Source organism: Trachypithecus francoisi, unplaced genomic scaffold (genome assembly GCF_009764315.1).
Source record: "Trachypithecus francoisi isolate TF-2019V2 unplaced genomic scaffold, Tfra_2.0 Lachesis_group9, whole genome shotgun sequence".
Taxonomy (NCBI): Eukaryota; Metazoa; Chordata; class Mammalia; order Primates; family Cercopithecidae; genus Trachypithecus; species Trachypithecus francoisi.
In genome coordinates, this window is record NW_022681474.1 from 9,064,991 (window position 1) to 9,072,143 (window position 7,153).

General features: G+C 43.0%; 1 pseudogene; it reads right to left on the bottom strand.

Moving 5' to 3' along the window:
- Nucleotides 1-1,454: 1,454 nt before the first annotated feature.
- Nucleotides 1,455-2,620, bottom strand: LOC117082186 (annotated as a pseudogene).
- Nucleotides 2,621-7,153: the final 4,533 nt, after the last annotated feature.

The following is a 7,153-nucleotide window of genomic DNA, read 5'->3' on the forward strand; positions in this document are numbered from 1 at the left end:
AACAGTAACAAAGGTGAGAAAGAGATGGACTGTTAATAACATGGTAGGAGAAAACTGGACACACTTGAGTGTGTTCATAAGCTCTCATTGGTGAATCTGTAAAGAGAAAAACTCATATAGAGACCCCCAAGAAAACATCTAAGTTCATTATTTTTCAAAAAAGAAAAGGTGGGTAATATTGAAAAACCAATAGGCAAGTGTCAAAGTTTTTGATCTACCTTTGTGTTCTCCTCACCAGCAACTCCACTGCTTCTACGTCAAAAACAGAGACCGGGCATGGTGGCTTATGCCTGTAATCCCAGCTTTTTGGGAGGCCGAGGCAGGCAGATCACGAGGTCAAGAGATCGAGACCATCTGGCCAACATGGTGAAACCCCGTCTCTACTAAAAATACAAAAATTAGCTGGGCATGGTGGCATCCACCTGTAGTCCCAGCTACTTGGGAAACTGAGGCAGAACCCGGGAGGCAGAGGTTGCAGTGAACTGACATTGCGCCACTGCACTCTAACCTAGCAACAGAGCAAGACTCCATCTCTCAAAAAAAAGAGAAAGAAAAAAAAAGAGAGAGAAAGAAAGACAAGAGAAGAAGAAGAGAGAGAGAGAAAAGAAGGAAGGAAGGAGGAAGGAAGGAAGGAAGGAAGGAGAAAGAAAGAAAGAAAGAGAGAGAGAGAGAGAGAGAGAGAAAGAAAGAAAGAAAGAAAGAAAGAAAGAAAGAAAAAAGAAAGAAGGAAGGAAGGAAGGAAGGAAGGAAGGAAGGAAGGAAGGAAGGAAGGAAAGAAAGAAAACAAATACTTGTCACTTTCAGAAATATTAAGGTTGCCCACACAGTCGCATCCTGATGGCTAACCCTGGATCCAGGAAGAAAAAGAAAGATGCAGTATTTGGAAAAGCATGGAAGTCATGTCAATAAAAGCAGAACCCACTCAGAACTGCATCAATACCAGCTTTTGCATAGACCCCTTTGGTGGTTAAACACAGTGAGAAATAATCTTGTTAGTGGCAGTGGGGAGCTTCATTTCCATTGTGTGTAAGCCCATCCTGTGTTGACTTGAAAGAACTCCCCTTCCCCTTTCTGGCTTTCTCCAGCATTCACGCTATTGCTGGCCTCTTTCCTGTCCAGAGCATAAAGATGCATCCTTTGGAAATTAAGGAGAAAAGAAAACACCACACAAGCAGATCAAGAGGTGGCAAGGCTCCAGGCAAGAGCCTACAGGAGAGAAACTGCATTCTTCAAGTCGCCTGTCTTTACCCTTTGTGCATGACCTAATTAGGTTTTTGCTCTTCTCCATTTTTTTTTTTTTTTTTACAGGTGTGTCCGGTTTAATAAAAAGGGAAAGGGTTATCAGGTGGCCACATCCTATCCTTGTCATTCATATCCCCAACCTTCAGATCCTTTCTACCCTCATAAGTTTGAATACAGTCAAAATTAGTTGGGTCAGAAACTGTTGTTGATTATGATTAAAGAGAGATACAAAAGTCAGCACCTCCTTCATTGAAAATAAAGGTTGAGAAACGTGATAAGAAAAAACTAAAATATAGCTGCCTGGGGAGATCCTAATCATTCCACATAGACAGATATCCTCATACCCACAGGAGCCTATGTGGACTAAAACCAAACTGAGTCCATTACTCATTCCCTCTCCAACTCTTCTTGTGACTCTTCTTAGACCTTTCGGGAGACTTTGAGTGACTCCTGTATCTGTGACTACTGTGAGAACCTGGGGACTTGGAACAGGCTCTGTGCCGCCTATCTCAGAATCTGCTGCGGTGACATCTGAGACTCTTGCTCCGATGCCTTTCTCGGTGGGGGAAGAGGCTTCTCCTTTTGGGAGATTGATTCCGCCTTCTGGGAGACAGACTTCTGCTCCTTCTGTAGCACAGTGTGGGAGAGCGATGGGGCTTGTCCAAGTCTCCATAGCTTCTCCGGCGGTGATCAGGTGATGGCACTCTTTCCGACTTCTCATCCTCCTCTTCTTCCTTTTCACTGGACCCCACGCTGTCCATGTCCTCTTCCAGAGCACTAACTCGAGGCTCCAGTTGCTCAGCTTCCTCTAATACCTAGCGTTTCTGTAGCCAGGGCAGAATGATATCACAGACTCTCTCACTGAGCACTAGTTCATCCATAAACTCACCTACATGCATCAATTCAAACCCTCATTTTGGTTCTGGCTCTTGACTCTTCCATAGTCATTGTACAAAGGCTCCAAGTACTTATAGCAATCAATGGCAGTGCCCGTCAGCCTCATGTAAAGTGCCCCCAACACACAAACATACTTGAAATCTTCATTTTTGATAAACTCTACAATGATACCTTTCTTGGATTGAACTTGAAGCATCTTCAAGATTAAACACAGAAAGGGTGTTGGTTTTATGTTGCCACCATAGACGCCACCCACAAACATTAACTCCATAGCTTTATCGACTATAAATTCAGCCATAAGTCCAAAGCACTCCTCTGTCCAGTACTTGGACTCATACATTCGCATTTGAATGATCTTCTCCACCAGATATTGAGGGTTGGTGCAGCCGATGCTGTGCGCATCCTTCAGTGTAAGGTCAGCCATTTTAGAATGCCTCTGATTCTATTTCCGTCGAGTCCTTTCATACGTCACATCCAGGTTCAGAAAAAAAAAAAAAAAAAACACCTAGAGGGATGGAGAAAGGTGGAAGAAGTTTCACTAAACAGCTCAGGCAGCCATCTTGAAACTGGAAACACTGCAGCGCTCAAATTCTTAAATAAATTCCACTTATCTTTTTTTTTAAGCAGGCACAATATTTTTATTACGATTAATTAATGATCAATCGCTTTTACCATGTGGATAGCTCCTGTGGCTTAGACACATTGTCCTGAAGTTTAGATGGTAGGAAAAAAATCAAGGCAATGGAACACTAACAAAGATGGGGACAAGATGGACTACTAATAACACAGCAGAAGAAAGCCGGAGATGCTTGAAAGTGCTGATAAGCACTAAGATGTGTTGTTGACACAGGGCCACATCAGTGCTCTACAATCTGCTTACTGCACTCTGATGGTTGCATAAACAACCTTCTGAGTGACCCCGTCGTGGGCATCAGGGATCTCCTGGGTTCTGATTGGTTGGATGTGCTTATGGTTTGATTGGTCTGAAGTTACAGATGTCCAGAGATAAGAGTATAGATTAGAGTGGCTGTTCTCACAGAAGAAGTTACCAAATCCAATGGTTTGAATCTGTGTCCCCACCCAAATTTCATCTCAAATTGTGATCCCCAGTGTTGGAGGTGTTGGAGATGGAGCCTGGTGGGAGGTAATTGGATCATGGGGTGGGATATGTCAGGAATGGTTTAGAACTATCTCACTGGTGCTGTTCTCGTGTTAGTGAATTCTCATGGGATCTGGTTTTTTAGAAGTGTGTGGCACCTCATCCCTCTCTCTCTTGCTGTTCTGGCCATGGGAAGTGCCTGCTCTCCCTTCACCTTCCACCATGATTGGAATTTTCCTGAGGCAGAAGCCATCATGCTTCCTGTAGAGCCCGTGGAGCCAGGAGCCAATAAAACCTTTTTCTTTATAAATTACGTAGTCTCAGGTATTTCTTTATAGCAATGGGAGAATGGATGGACTAATACACCAAAGTTTTATATTTTATATCAAACTTCTATGCCTCGCCATGGCCCTTTACAAGGTAAGGGTTTCTGAGTGGGCCAGAAGCATGTCTAGGGTACTTCTTCTTAAAGCTGAGGTATCCGATATTTACTCTTCAAAACCTACTCTACTTTGTATTTATTCCTCAAAACCTACTTGTAAAGTGCACTCTCAAAGGTTACACAAGCCCACTCTCTGGCCCTGGAGTCATTTATGACTAATGTCATACAGCTATAATTAAGCTGTGCTATAATCAACAAGCTGACAATTCAGCCAAAACTTATCCCTGGCAAGAGCTTATGTATGGCACAGGAAGTGCCATCTGGATGACACAGGAAGTACCCTTGATTGATGGGGGCAGAAGGATTGGTGGAAAGAAGACAAGGGAGTACAAGATGGTGTCATGGAAAAGGTAAAATATTGACTGTGATGTTTCCCCTTTCTCCCCGCTATTAAGTTATAAAGTGTGTGTTCAAGCTTTCAAAGCAACCTAGGGATTCCTAGATGTAACTGAGGGTGTACCAGAGATAGGATGACTGACTTTCAGATTTGGAAATAATGAAAGTAAGAACAGCAGAGGTGAACTCTCAGGAAACTGAGACCCGGAAGTTTAATTGCCTGTGAAAGAAACCAGAGTAGAAGAGCTAAACCAAGAAGTTTCCTGCAGCTTCGTTCCCCATGAGCAAGGTCACCAACAAAAAGGAGGAATTTGATGATAGAGGGGATTTTGGATCACGGGTGCCTCTGCTTGACTTTATGTTAATTTTATGTACATTTTCTTCCCCTCATGTTTCTGACAAAGGCTAACAAAAGAATTGTGCTCATCACACCCCACCCATATCTCAGATAGTTCTAGGGGTATTGGGAAAAGAGAATGAACAGGGCAAGGAAGATTTCAACACTGAAAACCCAGAACCAACAAAATTACTAAAGTCAATGTTTTCCTGGCCAGGATTTAGTCATGATCTTGTTAGATGATCTTGGAGTACAGTAGACAAGTGTGGCCACCTCAGCCTTTTTAATAGTTTGAACCTTTGAGTTTACTTTGGGAAAATACCAACTGTCACCATTCTCAAAGTGTTCATGACAACATTCCATCCTTTAACTACAGTCCTTCATCCGTAGTTGTTTGGTGTATTTATTTTTCAAGCAGGCAAAGCGTGGTACTCAGAAAAGCAGAATCATTCGCAGTTCAATAGAAATGTACAAATAATTAAAAGACATTTTAAAGCTCCACGGGAAATGCTACAGTGGCAGCTCAAACAGTGTTTTACTTCCTATATATCACGGAATATGAGTCAACCCAGCCTAGAGGTTGACCTGAATTCTGGCATAATTACCTATATGAAAAGTTGGATTTCATCCCAAACTCAATAAGTTGCCCTTCTGATGGGAGTTGCTGCCTTCCAAGGCTGGGAGACCTCTAATTCCCACTAGAGAGACAGCCCTGGCAGTATTCACAACTGACTGAGGTCATCTCTGCCCGGTCATTCCTGACTAAATACAGCATGGAATTGGGAGAAAGAACGAGGCTGAGGGTACACCCAGGAGAGAGGTCTGCATTCACCAGGGCTCTGTGTTGCACACCCTCTAACTAGCCTAAGCAGAAAATTTATTAAAGACTATTAGGAAACTCACAGAAGGTCCTGGAGAGCCAAAGAATTAGGCTTGAAAACTATCCAGCCAAGAGCAGTCTGCAAATTGTCCTCCCTCTGCATACTGCTTGCAGATACAGTTGCAGAACACTGGGTCTGCCACAGCACTTTCTAGAGAGGCTCAGTGCCTCCACCACCCTCCCCAGCAAAACAGAATCTGTGCCCATCTCCAGTCTCTGAGACTCACATCTAAATCCAAGCCTCACATGTGGCCATATCCAGCTGATAAAATCCTAGCTGGAAAGGGAGCTGAGAGGGCACCTTCTGACTTCTTTCCACCTGTCCACCTCGAGGCAGAGATCATGGTGTGGGAAAGTACAAAAAATTAAACAGACAGACATGATAGACAGACAGTTATAGAAGATAGATGGATAGATAGATAGATAGATAGATAGACGATAGATATGATAAACAGATAGATATAGATATTAGACAGATATATAACATATATCTGTGCTAAAAGGAAATGAGCTCTCAAGCCACAAAAAGATATACAGATGTAGGTACATTTCAATCTTGCAAATTCACGGTAATATTGTGAATAAATTAACATAAGCATCCATCTTCTCCCTCTGCAATTTTAATTCACACTCATCTGTTCAAATAGTCATTATTTCCTATAAGAATGTAAAATCCTAGTGGGTAGGAATCTTCGGAGTCTTTTTATGAAGCTTTCCAAAGCTAATAGCACAATTCCAAGCACACAGATGTGCCATAAATATCTGTTGCAGATATTCTTTTAATTTAGATTTAATTTAGATTGATTTCATGTCTACTAGACATTGAGGATACAAAAGTAAACAAGACAGAGTCCCAGAATCTAACCTGCTTTTGGTGGCTACTGAACCTGGGTCTCACAGGAAGGATAATAGTCATGAAGACCCTGTGAGAGGCACTTTGACAGCAGAAGGACAGGATGGAAAGTTCAGAAGAAGGTCCCTATTCTGGTATTGGGAAGAGAGTGTCTGCAAGGTCTTCCCAGTGAGGTAGACAGAAGGGTACAGGGGAGCCCAGGCAAATGGAGCAGTGAGAGAGAGAGTCTGGGACCACAGTCATTCAGTGTGGGCATCATTCAACCCCCACCTCTGAGGAAGCTGCATTCAGCCTTTGAATTTCCACCCAGCTACACGGTCTCACCATGGACAGGGAGTGAAAAAAGAGCCAAGTTGTGGTGGAAATCAAAAATTATCATTATTAGTAACTTCTCAAAATGCTGCTTTGGAAGAAGTTGTCATTGTCAGCAAATCAGTCACAGACAGTATCACCTCTACGGGGTCAGTGTCAGTGTCACTTCTACCTGGCTCAGTAATGCGATGGACAGCGTCACCTCTACTGGTTCAGCACTGGACAGTATCACCTCTCTCTGCATTGGTGTTGGACAGTATCACTTCTACTTGGGTAAGTGTTGGACAGTGTCACCTCTGCCTGAGTTGGTGTAGGACAGTGTCACCTGGACTGGGGTCAGTATTGTACAGTGTAACCTCGACCTGAGTTTGTGTTAAATAGTGTCACCTCTACCTGAGTCAATGTTGGACAGTGCCACTTCTACCTGGGTCACTGTTGGACAGTGTCACCTCTACCCTGAGTTGGTGTTGGACAGTGTCACCTTTAGATTGCTGAGCTGGCGTTGGATAGTGCCACCTCTACCTGAGTTGGTGTTGGACAGTGTCATCTTTAGATCGCTGGAGCATTGGTTGGAACTCACTTCCCATTACACACAGGCAAACTGTGGTCAAAAATACTTTTTCAATAAGAAAACAAAAAGTCCAATTTTTAAATGGGCAAAAACTCTGGATAGACATGTCACTGAAGAAGAGCTACGGACGTCAAATAAGCATATGAAAAGATACTTCTCATCATACAACATCAGGCACACACAA